This window comes from Eptesicus fuscus, chromosome 8 (genome assembly GCF_027574615.1).
Source record: "Eptesicus fuscus isolate TK198812 chromosome 8, DD_ASM_mEF_20220401, whole genome shotgun sequence".
Lineage (NCBI taxonomy): Eukaryota > Metazoa > Chordata > Mammalia > Chiroptera > Vespertilionidae > Eptesicus > Eptesicus fuscus.
The window spans coordinates 96,415,929-96,441,106 of record NC_072480.1 but is presented as its reverse complement, the minus strand read 5'-3'; the positions used below and the strand labels follow the sequence as shown (position 1 = coordinate 96,441,106).

The 25,178-nt window shown below is 47.2% G+C and overlaps 1 long non-coding RNA gene and 1 pseudogene across 1 annotated transcript; both read right to left on the bottom strand.

Moving 5' to 3' along the window:
* Positions 1–269: 269 nt before the first annotated feature.
* On the bottom strand, positions 270–19,342 carry LOC114235270 (uncharacterized). The gene is made up of 6 exons (XR_008556857.1): positions 19,302–19,342; positions 18,355–18,444; positions 7,502–7,592; positions 1,840–2,016; positions 1,141–1,288; positions 270–721 (listed from the first exon to the last, which is right to left on the bottom strand). It is a non-coding gene; the product is annotated as an uncharacterized LOC114235270 (long non-coding RNA).
* Positions 19,343–21,013: 1,671 nt separating this feature from the next.
* LOC103295466 (60S ribosomal protein L15-like) lies at positions 21,014–23,994 on the bottom strand (annotated as a pseudogene).
* Between the last annotated feature and the right edge of the window lie 1,184 nt (positions 23,995–25,178).

Genomic DNA, 25,178 nt, shown 5'->3' with positions numbered 1-25,178 from the left:
CACATGAACCGCAGGAGAAGACAGTAGCCCTCTGGACAAAAGGGAAATGAACCTAGTACGTGATACAGTCAAAGAGCACAGATCTGAGCTCTAAGGACCTCCGGTCTCCTGATCAGCTGCAGCACCCCCCAAGTCCTTTGCCCCCTCGGAGCCCGGGGCCTCTTCTGTAGGAGACCACTTGCCTCCTCTTCTTAGAGATGCTTAAGGGTCAAAGAAGAAAACCTCTTTGCAAACTGCTTCCTAAGGAAATACAAAGTCTTTCGCTCGTCCTTTATTAATACCATGGAACAAGAACGCCAAATTCTACTTATAAACACGACCGTGACAACCTCACAACTTTGCACATATTTTAAGGCTCAAATTGGCATGTTCTTAAATGTATTATTTTGTCCTTAAAATAAAGAAAAGATATGTTTAAGATTTTAAGGGATGTTGGCTTAAAATGCAAACACGTTCTGAGAGGTGCAGGGGGTGATCTGCCTGAGGCAGATGAGAAAGGGAAGGTCACAGATCAAGGCCACCGGGACAGAGCGGCAGCAAGACCTCCTCTCCCATGTATGTGCCAGTTTTAATTCAGTACATTTCTCAAAGCAGTTCAGCGGATAGGGCCACCGTAGGAGCTGTGTCAGTGGAACTGCATGTGCCGAGTACCAAGGGGAGCATTCTGACGGAGGCTACTGAGCGAACTCTTGAATTGGGATTTGAGGAAAGTGCAGTAAATCTGCAGAGAACGAGGACAAGGCTGGGCTAAGGCTGGTTTTCACATAAACAGGTTCCTCTGTTTAGGCCTGGGTGGCCCTCAAGTTGGGATATGTGGGCCCACGTCGATGCTCTGACAGGTTCTACTGTGTGAAGTTGCTCCCTGGAAACCAGTTTTCTCACCCATAAAATTGGGAATGTATGTGCTGTCTCAGGGTTGCTGTGAGGAGTAGAGATGGTGGAGTAAAGCAACGTGCACTATGCCCTGCTCAGGGGAGCTGTTGTTACTGTTCTAACGTGCCGGGCCAGTTCCTACAGAGATGTGCACTGTTACAACAAGGCAGTCTTCACTGGGCTGTCCCCTTACCTGATGCCACCACAGATATCTGAGCGACAAACCCTGCCTGGGTACCTGGACATGATCGGTGACGGGAGCTTTACCAGAACAGACAGAACCACCTGCTTCCGCAGGTGCCGAGGCAGCGGTGAGACTTCTCTCGGCTGAAGAGTGGGTGGGAATGTAGGGTCTGACTCGGAAAATTCTTGCAAGGCCAGAGCCGCGGGAAGTCTTCGGAATGGATCCCAGAGCCTAAGGAAAGAACTAATCTTAGTCGAGAAGGAGAGCCAAACGCTGAGCCAGGACAGCGGACTGAGTGTCGGGTCGGAAAGGTAAGAGCAGGAAGCAAGAAAGCGGGCCCTGGGCCCGGGGGGGGGGGGGGGGGGGGGGGGGGGGGCGGCTGAGCAGGTGGGGCACATGAATGGCTGGTGGCTGGTGGGGGAGATGTGGAGCGAGGGTGTGGCAGGGGCTCTTTCTCCAGCTGCCACTGCAGAACGAGCTGCCTGTGGAAGGCCAGGGACCCATCACACCTGCCCACACCTTCCTGGACGGATCCTTGCCAGCCCCAGTGGCATCCACCGCTCTGCTCCCCCCCCCCCCCCCCCGCCTGCCCCCCAACAAAGAACAAGAGAACGAAAAGGGGAGCAGAGCCTGGGCGAGGTGAGAGGCTACTCACCAGGGCCAGCAGCTACAGGTGAGCAAGGAGACTCCAGGCCCCTAGCAATATGGGATGTTCCCTTGGCCACCCCTCTAGCCCACCTTCAAACCCAACTGTCTCAGCACAGATCTCTAAAGCAACTCACAAGAATCTCCCAAGTTCAAGGGTTGGAGGTGGTGAGACCGACACGGGCTCTGACGGGAGACACCCCTTTCCAGGTTGTGCTTGGTCTCCTCCATCGCACGTCCATTTGCCTGTCCTGGCCGCCAGCACTGGCCGTCAGAGGATTTCCACATGATAGTGCAATATTATCAGCCAGCGTCTAAAAGATGACAGTTTAGGGTTATCAATAATGTCTAGTCCTTGCTGGTTTGGCTCAGTGGATAGAGCGTTGGCCTGCTGACTGAAGGATCCCAGGTTCGATTCCGGTCAAGGGCACATGCCTGGGTTGTGGGCTTGATCCCCAATGGGGGGCGTTCAGGAGGCAGCCGATCAATGATTCTCTCTCATCATTGATGTTTCTATCTCTCTCTCCCTCTCCCTTCCTCTCTGAGATCAATAAAAATATTTTTTAAAAAATAATACTCTATAAAACGGTGGGTGTGTGAGAGATGAATACTGAATACTTTTTAAGACTCTGGTAATCAATCATATGCAGTTGTACTCCGTGAACTTCCAAGGAGAAAAACATTGCACTAGAGAAAATGTTATGGGCTGAATCCACGTGTTGAAGTCCTAACCCCGGGTCCTCAGAATGTGATTGTGTTTGAAGACCTTTAAACAGCAAATTAAATTAAAGTGGGGTCCTCAGAATGGGCAACAACCCACTGACGAATGTCTTTATGAGAAGAGGACTTGGGCCACAGACAGACACCCCAAGCACGTGCCCGCACAGAGGGGCGGCCATTTGAACACACAGCTAGAAAGCGGCCATTCGCAAGCCAAGGAGAGGCCTCCGAAGACACCAGCCCTGACGACACGTCCAGCCTCCAGAACTGCGAGGAAATAAAGGTCTGTGGACTAAGCCCCCCAAACTGGTGCTGCGTCATGGCAGACTAACGCGGACAACCCGTTCATATCCTAACCGGCGCTTTGGGACAGGCTGGAGCAGCGTTAATGGTCACTGCAATACTGTTTTGTAAAATTTACTCTGGACATGTGTTCATTTTTATTTGTTAGTGATTTAGTGTCACGGATTTACAAGCACTCACTTTCCCTACCTTTGCACTGACTCACACAAATCCTTCAACAGCCCGCCTTTGCCGTCACAGACAGACCACTGTGCATCCCCCGCTGTAGCCCTAATGCCTGGCCAGGGCTGTGGCACTGTGGTGGCCTCGTACGGGGTCAGTGTAGCTAGGCCAGAACTGTGCGTCCCGGGGAACCTGAGCAGCATCTGGGCGGCAGAGACGGGACGGCAGCCAAGCGTGGAGTCAGAGGCTGGCGTATGTGCACCGGCAGGTTCCTCTTACTGATCTGGGGCAGCAGCTCGGCCATAGCTCCTCCATGGCTTCTTCAGCTTCTCTGAATCCTGGCAGGTGTGAAACTCCATGGCAGAGTGCCCCGCTCTCCTGCAGGTCGCCTTCCCCATCGAAGGTGGGGGACTGGAGGCATGAGACTGACGGGGGACACGTGGGTTCCAGTTCATCCACATGGGTCCCAGTTGCTGTTTGCTCTCTTCACACCTCTTCACGCCCATGGTCCCCTCGTGAAGCCAGCCCATCCTGTGACCAAGACCCAAGTCTTGACCCAGGGACAACAGGTTGCACAGGCCGCTCCATCAGCGCCCATAGTCAATACGCTGTAATCCCGGATAGAAATGCCTTGTTTCTCTTGAAACGGTTTTGCTTCTCTGATCCGGCTTTCACTGCTGCTGTAATAAAAGCCTGAAACGTGTGCGAAGGCTCTGGGACTGGCCTTGAGGTGCGCCTGTGGAGGCCCCTGGAAACAGGAGGAAAACAGCCCTGGAACCTGCAGGAAGGAGGCACTGTTATGGGTGGTGGGGAGATGAGCTGCACTGACAGCCTGGTGGCTTGGAAGAGAGAAAACAGTGAACTGTGTGACCCAGCTAAGGGCACTGCCAGGCCCAGCGCAGGAGGTGGCCCCGGCCTCGTCCAGCTGCCGGCAGTAAAAGGAGAGTGGGGAGATAAGCTCAAGAGCAGTTAACGATCAAGGCGACAGGACCGGCAGAGTGTAAAAATAACATGGTTTCTCATTCTCAGAGGCAAACAAAGGCTTCTGGATCTGGTTCCAGTGAAGACGGAGTGAGCAGATGCCACAGTCTCTCTCCCACTGGTTACATCTAAAAACACTGTTCAGCCCTAGCCGGTGTGGTTCAGTGGACAGAGCATCAGCCTGTGGACTGAAGGGTCCCGGGTTCGATTCTGGTCAAGGGCACGTACCTCGGTTGCAGGCTCCTCCCCGGCCTGGGCCCTGACGGGACTGCGCAGGAGGCAACCAATCGATATGTTTCTCTCACATCGAGATTTCTCTGTCTTCCCCTCTCTTCCCCTCTCTCTAAAAATCAATGGAAAAATATCCTCGCGTGAGGATTAAAAATAAATAAATTAATAAATAAATAAATAAATAAATAAATAAAATAAAAATACTGTTAAGCCCTGCTGATGTGGCTCAATGGTTCAGTGTTGAACTATGAACCTAGAGGTCACTGTTTGATTCCCTGTCAGGGCACATGCCCGGGTTGCAGGCTAGATCCCCAGTAGGAGGTGTGCAGGAGGCAGCCGATCAATGATGTTTCTCTCTCATCAATGTTTCTCTCTCTCTATTCCTTTTCCTTCCTCTCTCTCTCTTAAAAAAAAAAAAATCAATAAAACATTTAAAAATAAATAAAAAAACACTGTTCAGAATCCATATGCAACTAATAACGACTCTGAAAGGAAATAATAGCCAAGTCAGCTGGGAAGGGAAACCAACACGTTAAGAAAGGTCGGTAAGATGGCGGGTGGGTGTCTTGGCAGAGACTCAGCACCACCTGAAACTCAGGAGAGAGTCAGGAGGAAAACCCTCTGTTCTCAGTCCCTCCCGACCTCTCCAAATGCCAGAAGCATTGAGATGTGGGGTCTCAGGGAGAGAATGAGTATCTTTTGCACGTGGAAGGCATGTGAGTCGCTGAGGCCAGAGGGTAGACTGTAACTGACTGTATCACCCCAAGATGGCCAGCACAGTATCTCCCGCCCACATGCAATTTCCTGGCTTTTTCTTTGGCTCCACTCCCAAATTTACATCAGGAAAAGCAGAGTGAGGGAAGGGGAGGGTAATGGGGTAAAGGGTCATTTGTCCCTGATTAGCTAAATGCCCTTGGGCAAATTACAAAGATCACCTAATGAGATCCCTTCGCTGTGTGGATGAGGAAACCTAGACAGGTGACTACAAAGATCACCTAATGAGATCCCTTCGCTGTGTGGATGAGGAAACCTAGACAGGTGACATAGCCTAAAGTATCAAAGGTGTGGCTAGTGCTGACACCAAGACAAGAACCCCTATTCTTTCCAATCCCCGATAGGGCTTCTATTGCCCTAGCACCAGACTACTGCCACCGTAAAGTATTCGTTTAAATAAAAGAAAAGCGCCATGTCCTCTGTCACTAAGGGCGAGCAGGAGGGCTGTGGTCCAAGGGAAGTGCTGTCCATACAGGGCAGGCAAAAGGGGCACGGGGCCTCGGCACGCTCATCGCATTGAAAGACCAGGGCTTGCCCTAGCCAGTTTGGCTCAGTGGATAGAGCGCCGGCCTGCAGACCGAAAGGTCCCGGGTTTGATTCTGGTCAAGAGCATGTACCTCGGTTGCAGGCTCCTCCCTGGCCTGGGCCCTGGTCAGGGCGTGTGCAGGAGGCAACCAATCGATGTGTTTCTCTCATTTCGATGTTTCTCTCCATCTTTCCCTCTAAAAAAAAAAAATCAATGGAAAAAAATATCCTCGGGTGAGGATTAAAAAAATGAAGACCAGGGCTCTGCTTTGCTGACCCAGAAACCCCAGGATTGGTGGCATCACACCAGCTGTTCCCAGAGACCTGCACTGGATAAACCAGGATCCGGGGTACTGCTTGGTTTGGTAAGGGGGACAGGTCTTTCAAAGACCATTTCTCCTTCCTCAGCAGGCCCTCCAGTGATCCAGGTGCCTCCGGGGCAGCAGGATGAGCATGACATCAGAGCATGACCCCAGGCCCCGGGACACCTGATAAAGCACCCAGGCCCGGGTGGGGGTCTCAGGGACGGACACTTACATCCCTCCCCCACCCCCTCTGCTGAGTTCAGTCAGCCATCCCCTTCCAATCAACAGTCACCCTTCCCTAGAGAACGTGAACACAGTGGGTTCCTCTTCCTCCGGGTTAACAGCACTTACGATGCTCCGTCTCCGATGAGCTAGTACCGATGTCCTGGCACATATAACACTGTGATTGGCTCAGGCATCTCCACCTCCTTAGTCAATAATTTACGGCCTTTCTTTGGTCTGACTCTCCGCGTGATCTTTTGCTACATTCTCTTTCAGTCCCAGTGCTGCTGGAGAAATCAGTGGGTCCAATTTCCCCGACATGAGTGGGAGTGGGGTTCTTGGGGTACCCCTGGAATGAGCACTTCCGGAGGCTCCCACAGGGTAGTGAATGGTGTTTATTGGCATGGGATTCTATTTCTCGGGGTGCAAATCCCTGCCCCTTAACCCCCGTCCTAGAGAAGGTGCAGCTGGAGCTCAGGTAGAGCCGGAAGTAGGGCCAGTGCCCAGGGTGTTCCTTCCGCAGTGGACCTGAGGCCGGAACAGCGTCAGGCTAATCACAGTCCATTAGGCCATTGTGTGGAGTCCGCCTGGCTGTGGGCCATGCGGGCAAAAACAGGACGTTAGGGCCCTGCAAGCCAGAGGTCAGGGGCGAGCAGCAAGAGGAGGAGAGGGGGAGGGGAGAAGGGGAGAGAGAGAGAGAGAGAGAGAGAGAGAGAGAGAGAGAGAGATGGAGAGAGGGGGAGGGGGCCAGGGGGAGAAGGGGAGAGAAGGAGAGAGAGAGGGGGAGAAGGGAGAGAGGGAGAGGGAGAGGGGGAGAAGGGGAAGAGGGGGAGAGAGGAGGAGAGGGAGTGAGAAACTTCCTTTGTTCAGGGATTAAGTATCTCAGATACTGTATCCTACCCTTGCCATGGCCACGCCTATTCTGGCCACTGACTGGCTCCCAGGTGTGACTGACAGGTAAGCACGTCACCCAGACCTTACTAGCAAGTGTCTATTGTCCAGTCCCTTCCCCAAGAGATTTGCGGGGCACAGACCTATAGAGTGTTAACTGCAGCTTCCTGGCCAAGCTGTATAAAGGGCGTGCCTATATTACCTAGTCCCTCTCTACTCCTTTCCTGTTAAATAATAACCAGGTTATTATAGCAGTATCACCAGAGGTTAGCTTCATCTCAAAGTTGTGAGTGTCTTACTGTTACCCCCTGTGCTGACTACAGTATCTGCCAATACCAATGCCTAGTGACCAGTCTGGGTGCCAACCAAAGAATCCTCGTGGGCCATATTTTGAGAAATCCTGACATTTGGCACCCATTATAGTTGCTCATGTAATACTTTTACCCGATGGCACACGGGGCTGGTTTTGCTGCACTGAAGCACACTTCAGTATAACTCTCTAGTTATTCTCACCTCTTAGTCCATTTCCCATTTCTTTTTCTTCTTTTTAAATCTTTTGGCTGCCTTTCCCCCCTCCACTTACACCATGACCCGCACACACAGGTATCAGCTACACTGACACACTGCCCCAGCGCCCCGTGGCAGCAGCGAAGGTCAAGTCCGTACTTTCGGCGCCGAGCTTTACCTCCAGGTCTCTGCCGGGAGCACCAGTGTCCTCATCTGCCAATGGTGCCAGTCACTTCGGGCACCTGCGTTCTTCACAAGACGGCTGTGAACTTCAAACAAGATAACGTAGGTCAGAACACTCGGAAAGACTCGGCAAGCCACACGCATGTAAGGAAAGCAAGCAGGGGATCTGCAACAAGAAAATAATTTCACATCCAGGCATTGACATTAGGCTTTTGTTCCTTCCTTGCATCTGATTAAATCAAAAGCAATGCCAGGTCTAAGGTTCCCAGGGACCAGGGCTCTGTTTTCTGCTGGGCAAGAGAAACATGCTCTCGCTGTAAAGCTCCATCTGGAATTCTGGTGGCTTTCTGTGCGGATCATTTTCATGCTAATGTAGGGAAGGGCAGCAGGGATATTCTAAATATACATTACTTTATTTAATGAGCAACTTCATTAATGGTTACGGTTTGTCACGTGACCTGCCTTTTCACAAGCAGGAGTAGGTGCATGGCAAGCCAACCTTTGTGCCTGCCTGGAGGAGAGAGAGAGGAGACCCGCACCGGTCCCTCTAATGAGAGGTCTCACGGGGACCGCTGCGGGAGGCAGGCCATTGTGCTCCGCCGGGGCGGGAGGGCTTTGTCCTGGCGCGTCACGCTCCAGCGGCCCTTGTTCACGGGGGCCGTGGATGCGTTTGCAGTTGCTGGCAGGTGTGGAGATTTCGTTTTACATAAAGAATGTTCTCCAGCTCCTGTGAGAACCCGCAGCTCTTGGGCCACGCGGTGCCAGAGGTTGAATGTGGTGCACGGCCCCTGGAGCTGCTTCGGACCAAAGCAAATATTTTCCACTTCCAGGAACCGGGGAAGGGCCACCTGTCAGCGGAATTTAAAATATTTCTCCAATTAAGCTCCAGGCCTACAGAGGCCGTTTGTTTTTGTTTCTTTTTTTAATCCTCCCCCCAGTACACGCTTATTGATTTTAGAGGGAGGGCAGGGGAGGGGAGAGAGAGAGAAACATCGGCCTGTTGCCTTTGAGACGCGCCCCCAGCAGGGATCCAAGTCCCGGCCCAGGTATGTGCCCTGACCCTTCAGTGAACAGGATGACGCTCCAACCAACCGAGCCAGTCCCGCCTGGCCAGAGTGAGCTTTGAATGCGAGAAGAAAGAGGACAGCAGTGCTACTAAAAAAAGAAAAAGGAAAAGAAAAGGCTGTTCTGGAGATGACAGGGCGCTGCCGGTGAGCAGCCTGCAGCCCTTTCTGAGTGTCTGCACCAGGAAACACCTGCGCGCAGGGGGCCTGCAGCCCCGCACTGCCGCTGGCAAAAGGAGAAGTCTGTGGATGTTTCCGTGCTGCTGCCTAACCGTCAGGAAGGGACCGAAGCTGTGTCACCCTGAGGCTGCCTTTTGGATACTGTTTTAAGCTGTTTGCTAATAAGACTCAGAGAGAACCTCTGAACCTCCCCCTTTCCTGCCCAAGAAAGTCAGAGAAGCCTGCGTCAGGGACATGCCCTCGGCCTGATGAGGAAGTGTGGTGAACGGAGGCTTTACGCAGGCGTCTGTTGGCTAGATCCCCCCGTCCCGCTGTTTCCGAGTTGCCTAGCAAGAATCTGCCTGCCATAGGAGTGCGCTGTAAATCACCCATTCTCGCTTCTGAACTCTAATACCACCCTTCACCCCCACCCCCACCCCCTCCTCCTCACCCAGAATGTCAATATCCAATGTTGCCTCACAGTCTTCGGAGCTTGCTTGCATATGTGCATGTATTAAAAACTGATTTTCTCCTGTTCATCTGTCTCTGTTCATTTGACTATTAGCCCAGAGAGAACTTAGAAGGTGGGAGGAAAAGTACTAATGTTTTCAGCCCCCACAGTTTATATCTAGAAGTGGTATACATGATGGACAGACAACGTTAGTTGGCTGAGTTAGATAGTGCACCCCGTCATTTTAATAACATTTTAACTTTAGGGGGGATTTCCTTTACAAAACTCCACCAGCCGGGAACCACTGACCTTTCTTCTCTCTGCATCTCTGACACCTCTGAGCCTCTTTCCAGTGAGGTCACTGGTCTTGGGGTGGTACAGATGCAACCACACTGCCAGGCCTCTTTTCTTCAGCTTCTTTTTATTGCAAACTTTTTCCTCCTACCACAGGTAAGGGTGTGTGCGTAAATGTACGAGCAAACTTTGTTTGTCAGCGCTGAGAAAAGTGATGAAGCATGAGCGCTGTCCTAGTTTTGCGTGTGCGGTATCAGCAGATCCTTCCATTTACCATCACCAAAAAGGTGAGATTCTGTGTCTTCCAGCCGGTCCTCCTGGCAGTTCCTCCCTGAGTCACTCCTGTGAGCTCGGGTGGATGATGGGTCCTCAAAGACTGTCCCTGAGTGGAACCGAGATACGAAGGTACAGTTTTTGAGTGTGGGATTTCCTCCTCAGGACTTCCCAGCTCATTCCTGTCCCACCTGGTGGGGGGCGTAGACCGCTCTCTGGCTAACATGGTGAGGCAAGTGCCCACAGCTGGCCAGTCTGAGCTGTTTCTGAAGCTCCGAGCAGCTGTGACTCATCCCTCTTGCAGTCCGTTAATTTCCCACTCCTCTCACCAGACCAGCTACTCCTCTCACTCTGACTCCTACAAACCCACTTATTTTCAAGTTGGCTCAATCACCATGACATTCAAACCCAGCCTGCTCCATGCACAGTCTGCTGAGAAAACACACAGTGAGAGTGGAGGGTCCACACAGAAATAACGCCCACAGACTGAGGACTGCCTTCTTGGACGACGGGTGGCAAGAAAGAGCTGCCAATGAGAGACAGCAGCGGGCCTGCGGACGTGTGCCATCCTGCCCAATTGAATTAAGGGCATGCAGTCATCCCGACCGCTGGTTGTCAGGAAGTCACTCCGGATTTTAATTGAATTCACAGGCTCCTGCATGATTAGGAACATGACTTTGGTGCCTAAACTGGATTGAGCTGGTAACGACAAGCTAACGTGGTTTTCTGTCATAAAGTACAGTAGTGACACTTGAACTTACTCTCCTATGACACTCCCAGGTCCTGTGGCCAAAGCCACAAAAGGAAAGTAAAAAAAACAAAAACACCAACATTTTCAGAGGAAGTGTAGGTCCTTCCTGCACGGTTCCAACCGCCAGTGCAATAAAACAGGCAGTGAACACGTGACGGGCTGCAGCTGGAGTGAAGAGAAGCCAAGCGTTTGGTGCAAAGTCCCTGCAGCTAAGTAGCAATAGCACCAACCATTCCTCCGTGAACTAAAGAGGTCTTCAGCTCCGCAGCCATTTCTGAGTTTGCGCCTTTACCCAGTCAGAGTCCAAGGATCTAGAAGCCCCAATACTTCCAAAGGGGAAGTTATCCAGGAGATTCATTCCACAGTATTTGCTGAGGGCCTGCCATGGTTCAGCTCTAAGACACTGGAGTTATAACAACAGTTGCCTTGGAAATCAGCCCAATAAAATGAACCGTTGGACTATCAGTGGGAGCCCGGAGATACAGATTCAACATGCGCCTGATTTAAAAGGAGAACCCATTTCCTATGTTGCGATATTTTTTAAAATTCCTTGGCTTTAAAAGTTAGACCGATATGGGCTACAGCCTTGCACTATAAACTGAGCTCCGGACGTCTCCATGCAACGCTCAGTGGCCGCTCCCCGAGATGTCGATCAGAGCAGCTCTTCAGTCTCACGTCTAAAGCCAGTGTGTCAAATACAAGTCTGTTTGTCCGCTGGTGGTGGTCCAGCAGCCGAATCCAAACCCATGAGTCATCCGTACCTCCTTCTACTCTCTTACCACCAAGATCCCATCAATACCGCATCTTACCGCTTTACTTTTAAACACCACTCAAACAATACAGTAGTGATCTCTCCCGCAGACGCTGTACTAGGCATTCATAGGTGGACAGTATTATTGTCACCCCATGTTACAGATGAACAAAAAGGACGACAGAGGTTAAACAACTTGCCCAAGAGCAACCAACTAGTACATGGCAAAGCCAATATTCAAGCTCAAGTCTGATTCCCAAGATAAGGGTCCTAAATCCTGTGCCTCTAAAATAGCAATCACTGCCCTAATTTAAGCCTCATTCCTTCTTCAGTCTCTTCACTGGTTTTCTGCCATCACTCCTTTTCCCAGTTCCTTTTTTACCTTTTTTTTTTTTAAGTTTATAGAGGCATAGTATATAAAAATAAAATTTACCCCTTTTAAGCACAGTTTGATGAGTTTTGACAAATGTATATGGTTGTGTGACCACCATAATCAAGACACGGAACTTTTCCATCACCCCACAAAGTTCCTCGAGCTTTTACCCTTCCCTGCTTCCCAGCCTTGGCAAGTCCCATTCTGATTGTTCCTCTACAGTTTGCCTTTTAAAGATTGTAATGTAAATGGAATAATACAGTTTGTAACCTTCGGTATCTGGCTACTTCACTTAACATAAAGCTTTTTATTTCATCCATGTTGTTGTGGGTATCAATAGTCAGCCTTTTGATGGCTGCATAGTATTCCTTTGCATGGATATATCCCTGTTGGTTTATCTATTCACCAGGCCTTTGAGTTGTTTCTAGTTTGGGGCTACTATAAATAAAGCTTCTAGAAACATTCACTTGTAGGTCTTTGTGTGAACAGGTCCTCCTTTATCTTGATTAAGTAAATACATAGGAATAGGGTTATGGATCATATAGAAAATGTATGTGTACGCTTGCGTTTATGAGAATTTTTCAAGCTGTTTTCCAAAGTGGCTACAAACCGACAATGAATGACAGTTCCAGCTGCTCGATATGCTTACGGACAAGGGGGCCGGGGACAGAGATTTTTGCTCATGGAAATGCCACGGACACTAAAAGTCTTGAATGGCAACACAATCTTACACTGATTACGAGGCAAGAGCACTGCCTCTACTCCATCCACCGCGTACCCCGATGCAGGTGTGGGGAGCATCGCTTCAAAGGAGAGTTGGAGTACAGGCAGTAGCCTTTCTTCTCTGCAGGTACCTGGCAGTCTGCACAGCACCTACAAGGCACTCCCTGGTGCCTGCTCGAAAACCTCATCCAAGAAAATCAAGTACTGCTGACTGTGTGACTCATTTACTAATTAATACAAAGGCCTCTTAACTACAGCATTCTCATTGTTGCCGTTGCTGATATTATCATCATCACTGACAAAGAGCCAGTGTGGCGTGTTAAGCAAGCCCTCCCCGTGTCTTTGTCTTCCTCCTTTTATGGATGAGCTCTCCTCTTCTCCCAAGCCCATGCCCTGTTGCACATAGGATACCAGCCCGGCCTTGCCTGCCCACCCTAGGAGTCTCTACCAGTTCCTCTTACGTTCTGTATCCGTCTGTCCTCTCCCCTCATCAGCAGGTAAACACGCTGTAGCATATCCCACCTCAATAAAAAAAAATCCCCTTCTAGGTATGGCCCCTTTCTTTGCTCCCCTTTATGGCAAAACTCCTAGAAAAATAATGGCAGAACGCCAAAAATTATTAAAGCTGAGGGGTGTGAATATGTATATTATTCTTACTACGTTTTTAATGTAAAAAGTTTATTAAGCTATAATTGATACAGTAAGCTGTAGACATTTCATATATACAATGGGCATATGCAAATACCCATGAAACCATCACATTCAATAATTAACATATTCATCATGCTTGAAAGTTGCCTCATGCCCCTCTGAAATCCCTCCTTCCTACCCTGCAACCACTGACTTGCTTTCTATTGCATATATTCATTTGCATTTTCTGGAATTTTTATAAACGAAATCATTCAATATGTACGCTCTTTCTTTTTGGTCTGGCTCCTTTCACACAGCATAATTTTGAGATCCCTGCATGTTGCAGCATGCATGAATGGTTCATTCCTTTTTATTGCTGAGTATTATTCATACCACAGTGTGTTTATCCAGTCACCTGCTGATGGACACTGGGTTATTTCTAAGTTGGGACTATTACAATAAAGCTGCTGAGCATTCATGTACAAGTCTTTGTATAAACATATGCTTTCATTTATCCTGGATAAATATCTAGAATGGAATGGCTGGATCATATGGCAGGTGTACCTTTAAAAAGTTAAGAAAATGCAAAACTGTTTTCCAGGGTGTCTGTATGATTTGACATTCCCACTAGCAGTGTATGAAAGTTCCAGATCTTCCACATCCCCATCAGCATTTGATATGTAGTCAGACTTTATATTGTTACCATTTCAACAGTTGAGGTTTCTCATTGTGGTTTTAATTTGCATGTTCCTGCGGACAATGCAGTTGAACATGTTTTCATGTGCTTATTTGCCATCCATGAACTTTTTTTGGTGAAGCATCTGTTCAAATGTTTTGCCCATTTTTTAAAGTTTTTTTTTTATTGTTGAGTTTCACGTCTGATGAAGGATACAAGTCCTTCATCAAACATGATTTATGAATATTATTAATATTTTCTCTCAGTTTTTTCATTCTCTTAACAGTGCTTCACAGAACAAAAGGTTTTAGTTTGATAAATCCAATTTATCGATATTTTAAATGCATAGTGCTTTTGGTGTTATAGCTAAGAAATATTTGCCAAACTCAATGTCATAAGTGCTTTCACCTATAATTTTAGGTTTGATATTTAAGCCTATAATCCACTTGAGTCCATTTTTGTATATTGTGTATTATGTTGGGGTTTTGTTTTGTTTTGTGTTTTTTGGCATAGGGATATACAATGTTCTAGCAGTACTGACTGCAAGATAATCTTTTCTCTACAGAATTCCCTTTGCACCTGACAATCAACTGTCTATATGTGGAGATACGTCTGGTCTCTCCATTCCATTCCACTGACCTATTTGTCTGTCTTTGTAACAATATCAAACCATCATGATTACTGTACCTTTATCATAATAAATCTTGATGTCAGGTAGCATTAGGCCTTCAACTTCATTCTTACCCCACCATCAGTTTTCAGGATTCCTCTCTATTCACACTCCTTCCTTCACTCATTTCATTCAGTCCCAAGACATTGAATATCATCTGTACACTCACTTATATTTCAGCTCTGACCTTTTTCAGACTTACACAAGCATATATTTTTATTTGACATTTCCATAAGGATTACTAATAGGCATCTCAGATAGCATGTCCAAAAGCAAATTCTTGATTTTTGTCCCCTAACCTTCTCTCTTTCCTCATGCCCCATCTCAGGAAACGGCAATAGTGTTCACTCTGTTGCCTATGTCAAAACCTTTAATTACCCTTAGTTTATCTCTTTTGCTCACACCCTATTTATAATCCACCTGCAAATCTGGGGAGTCACATCTTCAAAATCCAACTACTCTTACAAATTCTATAGCTCATTCTGTACCAAGCCAACCTCATCCTTCAGCTGGACTACTAAAGCAGTCTCTTAACTGGTTTATCCATAATATGTTCTCCCCATAACAGCCATAGTGTTACTCTTAAAACGTAAGTAATCCTAGTGGGCATTTTTTTTTTTTTGCAGAAATTTATGAGGTGATCCTGAAATTCATGTGGAATTTCAAGGGATTCTAACTATCCAAAACAATCTTGAAAAAGAACAAAGTTGCAAGACTCATACATCCCAATTTCAAAACATACTACAAAGCTACACTTTTTAAGACTGTGTGACAATGGCATGAGGGTGTAGCTTAATATTATAGAATAAAAATGCAGACATCAATGGTCAATTGCTTTTCAACAATGCTGCTCAGATAATGCAATGGGGGAAATAGTGCTTTGAGTAAATGGTGCTGGGACAAGTGGATATACAGGTGCAAAAGAATGCATTTGGACCCTACCTCACACCATTTACAAAAAAATGACTCAAAATGGATCAAATATCTAAATATAAGAACTAAAACTGTAAAAGTCTTAGAAGGAAATGTAGATGTAAATCTTCACATCCTTATGTTAGGCAATGGTTTCTTAGATAGGATACCAAAAGAACAAGCAATTAAAGAAAAAATAAATTGGACTTACTCAACATTAAAACCTTGTGCTACAATAAATACTATCAAGACAGTCAAAAGACAACCTATGGAATTGAGGAAAAAAATCTGCAAAGATACAGTTAATGCCATTTGTGCCAGCCAAACCCAAGGATGGATGAAGTCAGGGGAACAAATAAAAAAAAAACCAATTACAGCCAGACAGACCCAAGATAAAAGTAAAGCAGACCAATCCCAAACTCCCCTATACACTTTGGATGCACCTGGAAAGCTGATGAATATTTTGCTGAAACCCTCCCCTAAGATTCTCACCCACAGAAGAGAGGTAAGACCCTCAAGACAAAAAACACCAGCGTAGGTTTGCTTTAGAGCACGCCCATGCCCCTTCTTGGGCATGAACTTTTTACCTCCTCCTAAACCCTGAAGGTCCCCACGAGACTTGCAACCAGGGAGCAGTGGGCAGCAGCAGCTCATCCTGTGCTTACTCCCTGACCCTGTCTCCAGTGAGCTAACAGCTGCCCCAGCTTGGCTCACTTCTTTCCTAGGACGTTTCTAGGGAGCCAGAGCAGAGCACCACCAGGCTCTCCCCTGTTGTTTCTTCGACCCTAAGTCCTTCCTTTGTTTCACTGTCCCCAAGTTTGTTCAACGTTCTCTCAAAATCACCTGGACTCATCTTGTGAAACCTTTCCTGCAAGACGTCAATAACCCTCACACCACATGCCAGCCGGAGGCAGACCCACTCCGGACAGGGCGCCATTGGGTAACAAAAAGTCCGAGGCTATGAAACAAGGTTAATATCAGAGGTTGAGACTTCCATCTCTGCCAGATGCTTTAATTATCAGAAAGGATACAGATTTGGATATCCCACCATTAAAATAAAGCAACGTTATATGTGGAGTCTTACTCAAATTTATCCTAGGCTATTCCTATTAGGCAAGGATTCATCAAGATACTCTAATGCCTTGGACAGGTTATCAATTAGTCTCAATTTGGCACTGAATTAAATCGACATCAATTACCCTTAATTTGAAAATAATAAATTTGAAAGTACTGTTTTCTTTATTATGAACATGTCTAAAACAGAATACACAGGAAAGCAGAGAGTAATTCCGCTTAAATCAGTATTTTTTCCACCTGGGAAACAGCACACTGAACAATGAACCTTTTATGATCCCATCCCTAACATTTAGACAAGAAATTATCTTGTAATCTTAAAGGAAGGTCAAGGTCACCACTGTTCCCCACAAAAGTCCAGCCATCCTAAATTGGATGACACAAAAACAAATGTTAATCCAAATTCCACATTCCTCTCTAGGTGAAGAAATGGCCTTAGGTTAAAAAAAAAAAAAAAGTCCTGCTAAAAGAATCTACCATTCTTAAACATGGCTCTCCCTCCCATTTATTTCTCATAACAATAGAAAGAATTAAAAATCAAGAAGCAAAAACAGAGCTCAGAAGATAGAAGCCAAGTGTCTATTTTTTTTTTACAATCTGCCCACACCTTAAATAAACATGAAACATTACAACTAGAGTTAGTTAGATACTACCGGAAGCAGAAAGACTAAAACCAAAACCTCAAATATCCGGCCTTCATCTTTCTTCTACATGAAATCTACTTTGCTTCCTGCCTATATTTCCTCACAAGAAGTTAAAATCAGATATGATGTTATATAATGACCAGGTCCATACTATCTTTATAAAAATGAAGTGTTTTTCTGATAAGCACATAACCCACATATCAGAAAAATTATGGTCCTCGCCAGTTTGGCTCAGTGGATAGAGCGTCGGCCTGCAGACTGAAGGTTCCAGGTTTCGATTCCGGTCAGGGGCACATGCCTGGGTTTCGGGCTCAATCTCCAGTAGGGAGCGTGTAGGAGGCAGCTGGTCAATGATTCTCTCCCGTCACTGATGTTTCTATCTCTCTTTCCCTTTCCCTTCCTCTATGAAATCAATAAAAATATATTTTAAAAAAAGAAAAATTATGTTTTATCAGAGGGGACGAAACCTAGAAATTGTTTGTACCTGTATACAAGCAAGAAGACATATATAAGGTTCAATGTGAGTGTATATTCCTCTAGACTTTAAAAAAAAAAAAAATGCCTGGCCCTGACCGGTTTGGCTCAGTGGATAGAGCGTCGGCCTGTGGACTGAAGGGTCTCAGGTTCGATTCCAGTCAAGGACATGTACCTTGGTTGCGGGCACATCCCCAGTAGGGGGTGTGCAGGAGGCAGCTGATCGATGTTGCTCTCTCATTGATGTTTCTAACTCTCTATCCCTCTCCCTTCCTCTCTGTAAAAATCAATAAAATATATATTTTTAAAAATGCCTGTGTGTGGGAATAATTATGGTGGGGTTGGGTCAGAGTATTTATAAAGGTTTTTGGAATCTAACATTTTTCTTGTTGTCCAAAGCAACAACCTCAGGAGAAAACAGAAGAATCCTGGTGAGCAGAACATCAGCAGCAGAGTGTACCTTCCCTGCACAGGTAGGAAGCAAGTGAGTGGGGCCAGATTCTCATGACCTTCCCCAGTTCACATGCTTCACTTCCCAGCCTTGACCCCCATGGTCATCAGTCCAACCCTTCTTTGAACTGGCATGCCTAGTTGACCTGGCCTTTCAGAACACTGGCCACCATACCTGAGTTAACCAAGTATGGTTACCAACTTACTATGGTTACCTACTCATTTGCAGGTGGCTTTGGAGTTTAAGAACTATGTTCACCACTTTATTTTGAATTGCCTTACCAAAACTGTCATGTGGGGAGGGAAGGTAAAATCACCCTATTTTACAGATGAGGAATCAGACTCAAAGAGGTACACGAACCTGTATGAGAGTCAAGAGTTAATAAATAGCAGAGCTAGGCCTCAAGCCATCACTTCACCTTTCTCCTCAATAGGGCATTTTTTTTTTTTTTTTTTAAGTAATTAGGGTCACCTCTTACCTGCTCAATCTCCCATCCACCATGCACTCTTCAACCCATTTCACTCCAACATTCCCCTCACTCCTGAATTGGAATGGTTTGTTCTGGGGCCTGTGGTGAGGATCGTAGTTTCCCATGAATTACATATATTAAGGATAACATACTATATATATTCCAAGTGTGTGTATACATTTTTTTTGGGGGGGACACTATATATATATATATTTATGTATATATATATATATATATCTATATATACTATATATATATCTATATATATATATATATATTTATGTATATATATATATATAATGTATACACACACTTGGAATAATTATAAAGGCACGTTTCATTTTCAAAATTGAGCTGTCAGCTGTGGCAGTGTGTATACATTTTGGGGGGACACCCTGTAACAAGGGTCTCAGTCCATCACTGCAGTTAGGCGCTTCCTCACTCCCCCTGACAGGTAGGCATGCCTCCAGTGCTGTCTTCAGAAGACACGAACAATTACGAGTTGGAAGATCAGACAACAGGGATCCCAGGCCCAACTAAAGCAAAGTACAAAACGGCAGGGACAATCGTTCAAGGACGCCTGCCTGGGTTTCCGGGGGAAATATCTGACTTGCAGACTCCGCTGGAGTCTTCTAATTTCCCACCAGGAGTCTGCGGGGTAGGGGGGAGGGGGAGAGAATAAAAGAAAATCCACCACTCCAATCAAGGCCAGGGTGTCAGCCTATTTCACCCCTGGGAGGGATTTCTGACAACTTCAAGGACAAGCGTGAACCGCCGGTGCTGGGCCTGCCTGAAGTGCGGCGCAGCGGCCCCCCTCCCGGTTCAGAAAAAGCAAACACTGTGCACCACAGAGAACTCAACAGCCGTATATCGGCCGCAGACCTGCTGCTTTTTGAGGCAGAAAACAAACAAGCTACTCCCAAGAGCCTCCCCAGCGGCCCACAAACCCCGCCCACCTTGAACTTTTCCAAGGTTCGCGGAGCCACCATTACCCAAGAAACTCGCGGCAGGAAGTACAGCTGTGCCGGGGGCAGTACGATGCATCCTGGGACTTGTAGTCCGCCTTCAGAATGCGCAGGCGCAGCGGTGAAGCCGGGGGGTGGGGGCGGGGAGTGCACCTGGGAGCAGAGCCCCACGGGGATTGTAGTCTCTCACCAATTACATAATCTGTTTTAAGGATGTCAGAAGTCAGGTGGTGCATTTAGGAGAAGTCTCATTTCAGACAACAAGGATGCACTCAGCGAATGCCTGTCGGACGGGGAGACTTGGTTTGGGACTGGTGTGCGTACACACACCCTTCATTCAGCTGGATCTGAGATGGATCGAGTTAGCCCCCACGTGGAGAGTGGGCAAAGGACAAGCCACACAGCCTACGTGTCAACAGGACTGTGGAACCATGAGAAAATACTGTAGAATCAAGGAAAGGAACCCTTCGGAAGGCTCAGAAAGAGAACAGATGTCAGTATCATTCACCTCATGAATCAGGAGAATGTTTTTGAGAAATTTTGACCTCTTCAGGAAGGATACCAAAAAATTATGCATATGACCAGCAGGCTAATGAATGTATAGCACAGTCTGGAAGAACATGCAGTAAATGTTAAGCTTAATTTTCTTTGAATGAGAGGTTACTTTGTTTCACCCTTTTATGTAGTTTCTGAAATATTTACAAGGGCTAAGTATTCTTTGGGGGGATAAAATACTTCGAATGTGAAGAAAAGTATAAAGAGCAATTTAACACCCTGGAATCTACCACGAAGCTTCATCATGTTTAGTTGAGGTCTTTCCTTCCATGTTCCTTCCTCCTTTCTTCCTTCCCTCCCTCTTTCTTTCCTGCATTCTAAAAGAAAAAATAATTATGGGGGTGGGAGGGAAATCCCTTTATAAATATGAAGTCTTTTTTCTTCTGCAGAGAACTATATGTATCTATCTATCTATCTATATACATATATATACTTTCTGCAGAATATTTATGTATATGTCTGTGTATATCTTACATACATATTTGTACATATTGTATTTTTCAAATAATGATGTTATATGTACTGTATATATCATTCTACAGTTTGCTTTTCCCACTGCTCTGCAACCTGTTTTTTCTAGATTTATCAAAAAACACAATACTTGTAGTTCTAAATCATTCATTTTAACTTCTATATACTATTGCTTTGTATGACAATGACAGTGTAATTACCTAACTTGATAAAGGATATTTACCCCATTGCAAGTGTATTGTTATGACATTCTTAAACAAATGTGTAATGTTTCTCCAGGGTATTTACGGGTGAGTGAAATTGCCAAGTCTTGGCAGTATACATATTTTCAGCTTCACCAGATGCTGCCAATTGCTCTACAAAGTGGTTGAACCTCTTTCAACTCTACCAGAATTCCAGCAATAAACAATGTATAAGTTTCGGCTTGCTCGCTCTTCTGAGGCGCGGGATGAAATCTTGTGCCATCCCACCCTGAACACGATCATCGCTTTGCCCAGTGTCTCCATGCTGTAGCTGCTTCCCTCCCATTAGTCAGTAGCCACTGCAGTGGTCAGATCCTCTGTCACGTTACCTTAGAGGTTGTGTTCAAGTGACCCTCATTTTCCTTAATAATGGCCCCCAAGTGCAAGAGCGGTGATGCTGGCAATCCAGATGTACCAAAGAGAAGCTGTTCTAAATGGTTTATTAGGTAAGAATTTTACAAGCATTATTTACATTAGCGGTAACGGTGGAGCTGGAGAGTATGGCGCCTTCTCCAAACGGCACTGGCGAGACCCACCAATAGTGTGGTAGAACTTGTGGCCCTTCCCAAGGCCACGGCTCTTGCATCTCCCTGTCCTTGTGGACTGGTTTGGTGACCCATTGGGTGTCAGGATTTCCCCTGATAGCCATATGGAATGGGTCAACGAGGATAACCTCAAAGAATTTGCAGGTGGAATCTTCACCAACCCAGGAAGAATTCAAGACTCTCACAGCCCCACAGTGGCATCCAGCTTGCTCCTCGGCAACAGACTGAAGACTCTGCGCAAACTAGCTGGTTAACACCATGATGGACAGGCTTGCCTTAGGCACAGGGCGTTTGCGGCCTCCACGAATCCAACATATGACATAACCTTGCTTGGCCTTGTATCCCAGCTTGGATGCTTTGTCGGGCCAGGTGGTGGGAGGGGGGAGGGTGCGGGGGAGAGGCTGTGGAGCACAGAGGCTGGGGGTTCTGCCAGAAGCGCACCCTGAGAAAGAAGCACATGACATCGGACTGCTTCTTCCTCCCTAGCTCCTGGGTGTATGTTAAGCGCCCACCTTGGTTCACCTGGTGGCTGCGGCCAGGCGGAAAGGAAGGGCCAGGGGACCTCTTCTTCTTCTTTTTAAAAAAAAATGTTTTTTTATTTTTTGTTTTTTTTTTTTTTTACAGAGAGGAAGGGAGAGGGATAGAGAGCTAGAAATATCGATCAGCTGCCTCCTGCACACCCCCTACTGGGGATATGCCCGCAACCAAGGTACATGCCCTTGACCGGAATCGAACCTGGGACCCTTCAGTCCACAGGCCGATGCTCTAGCCACTGAGCCAAACCCGTCAGGGCACCAGGGAACCTTTTCTTTTCAGTTTATAATGTAAAGACCAGATGATGCTAGTTTTGGGGCTGGGTGAGGGGGACCTGAGGGTACATTATTGTGTTTTGTCTAAATTTATATGTACTTGAAATTCTTCATAATAAAAGCTATAAACTATCCGCCCCCCCCCCCTCCCCCCGAGCTGTCTGCCTGCTCTCTATCTATGAGTCTGTCTCTATTTTGCTTGGTAATTCAGTTTGTTCATTAGATTCCACAGATGAGAATGTTGCGGGGGGTGGGGGGGAGGTGTGTGGAAGGATTGAAAAAAAAAAGAGAAAACTCATGGACAAAAGTGTGGTGATTGAGGAGGAGAGGGTTGGGTGGAGGTGGAAGAGGGCATGGGGGGGATAAATGATGTTGGAAAAAAATAAAATAATAAAAGATATAAACTAAAAGGAATTTAAAAATTTAAAAAAAGTAATAACCAGGAATGTTTCCTCCTTTTATGAATCTCCCTATTGCCAAGGTCTCACATGTAGGTCTTTAATCCACTGTGAGTTGATTTTTGTCTATGGATTCAATTTCTGATGTGTATTTTTACATTGCTAAATTGGTTCTTCCCCTTTGCCATTCAATTTCTGTGGTTGCCACTTTAACCTCCACAGTCCACCTTTTCTTCTAAACTTTCTTCTCTTCTCGTAAGATCCATCTTTGCCTAAAACAGTCCCATCTCCCTCTGCTCTGCCTCCCACATCCCCTACCATCCCAGACAGGCATGGCCTCTGGTGCTCCCTGCCTATCTGCAGCCGGCATGCTCACCGGGAACCACTGCACAAGCAATATTCTGAGGTTCAACCCTCAGGTAATAATCCTCCTGCTTTTAGTCATTCATACGCTTTCATTCACAGAAATGTTGAGTCAAGCACCTTCTAATTACTGACCTAGATAATATCCCTAGATTTTTAAAGATAATATAAAGTTTATTTTAGGAACAACTGTGAATCATCACAGAAGCTAATGAACTTGGGAATTCTAGAAAATTACTCAAGCATATAAAGCTAGTTCCCAAGATTTCTTTTCCTAGTTCAAGGTCACAAAAATTGGAACATGGTGGGAAATGACATCCATCCCTCATTTGCCTGATGTCTAAATAATTATGAGTTCTAAATCAAGCTAACAAATTGTTAATTGAAAAGTGTTCTCTTGCCCTAACTGGTTTGGCTCAGTGGATAGAGAGTCGGCCTGCGGACTGAAGGGTCTCGGGTTCAATTCTGGTCAAGGGCACATGCCTGGGTTACAGGCTTGATCCCCAGTATGGGGCATGCAGGAGGCAGCCAATCAATGATTCTCTCTCATCGTTGATGTTTCTATCTCTCTCTCCCTCTCCCTTCCTCTCCGAAATCAATAAAAGTGTATTTTAGGAAGGAAGGAAGGAAAAGGAAGGAAGGAAGGAAGGAAGGAAGGAAGGAAGGAAGGAAGGAAGGTACTGGGTTCCAAACTTCTCTCATGCCTGACCTCTCTATTTGTTTAAAAAATAAAATGTTCTCTTCTCCTGACTTCCCAAAGGCTGTGGTTAGAATTCTCAAACTCCTTGGTACAATAACGTGGTGACAGAGGGAGAGCTGGCCCCAACCCTGGGCCAACACCCTTCCCTTTACTCTGCTCCTCACTTGAGGAGCCTCCCATCCCCCTGCGTGGGCTCCCGAAGCCCCAGGCACACTCCAGCCACACACGTCACCCGCTTCCGCCTGCAGCTCCTTGTGTACCCTTTGAGCAAGCACAGCCTGCCCTTTGAAGATGGACCCAAGGGAGACGCCATGCAGGCTCAGGGCCGCAGGACAGGGGCCCGAGTACCCGGAGTGTGGTCCAGAACAGAGGGTGCAAGGTCCAGGTAGGAAGGGGTACCATCAGGGGAAGACCAGAGGGGTGCTCTCTGAAGCACAGGGTACAGGCAACGGTCCTCTTGCCCACGTCAACTGCTCAACCCTCTCAGCCCACCTCCCGCTTCCGTCTCAGCCACAGGGGACAGTTCCGTGGAAGAGCAGTTTCCTTGTTGCTGCCAGCATCCTACCTCAAACTCCAGCTCTGCCCAGGGCATCTCCAACATTGTGGGATTCCTCCTACCGCCACCATAGCCACCACCCTACACACACACACACACACACACACACACACACACAACACACACACACAAATGAAGCCAGAAAAAAACCTCAACTCATACAGGACAGGAGCAGGCAGGCTAATGCTCAAGCCTACCATTGTTCCACGTAGACAATTCTGGAAAGCTTTTAAGATCCTGGGAGAAAACAAGCCCACTGCTCACAGCAGCAACCCCACTAACACGCCCTCCCCTCCCCTCGGCGTGTCCTCCTCGCCCGTCTCACGCCCCTGCTGTCTGGCTCTCGCATCCTGGAATCACTTCCCAAATAGAACACCCGCCCCCAGGTCCCGCTCTGTGTTCAGGGCTTCGGGAGAGAAGAAAGGGACAGACGGGGAAGTGACAAGTCCAGCCACATCCCCCGCACAGCCTCCCCTGTCTTTCGTCATCAGCCACTTAAGAACTGCCTGGAGGGGAAAGTGTCCTCCACACACTGGTTTGGGGTTGGTTTGCTTTTTAATCTGAGAAGGTGGTCCCTTTGCTCCTGCCTCTGTGTTAACGTCCGAATTCCCTTTAGGAAATCTCGAGTTAACGGTTAAAATGTCCCGACTTAACTGTGGCCTGTTGGGAGGTAGGATGGAGGAAGCTGCTTATGGGAAATGAACAAGGAAGGAAAGCAGACCGGACGCAAAAAGCGGTTACCAATTTTGACAACAAAGATTACAGTCAACGAGAAAAAATTGCAAATAGCCCCCTTTTACCATTGGCTGAGGACGGTGTCTACCAGATTTCCCCAGACAATCCCCATGTCAAAGTTTTGACATGAGATTCATAAACATTCCTCTAAGGCAGACCGTTTCCCAGACTGAAGCTTCAGAAAATGGAGTCACAGACCCTCCATAGCCATGCTCGGGCCACGGGCCACCTTCTGTCGCCAGGGCTTCAGGCTTGGCCTCCTGGGCGGCTCAGAGCTCCCAGGTCCTGGGTACCTATGGGGAGGAGCCCTTGGATAGGCCAGCAAGCACCACTCCTTCCACAGCCCGGCCTGCTGGGGTGCCCCACTGCAGAAGGCCCCTCTGAGCTGGCTTCTCCTGGCCTCTGGAACCACCTTATTCTGCACCAGCTTTTACTGCCAGGCCCTGAGTGAGGATCCCAGCACCATCTGGCCCTTCTGGGCGGGAGCTGCTACT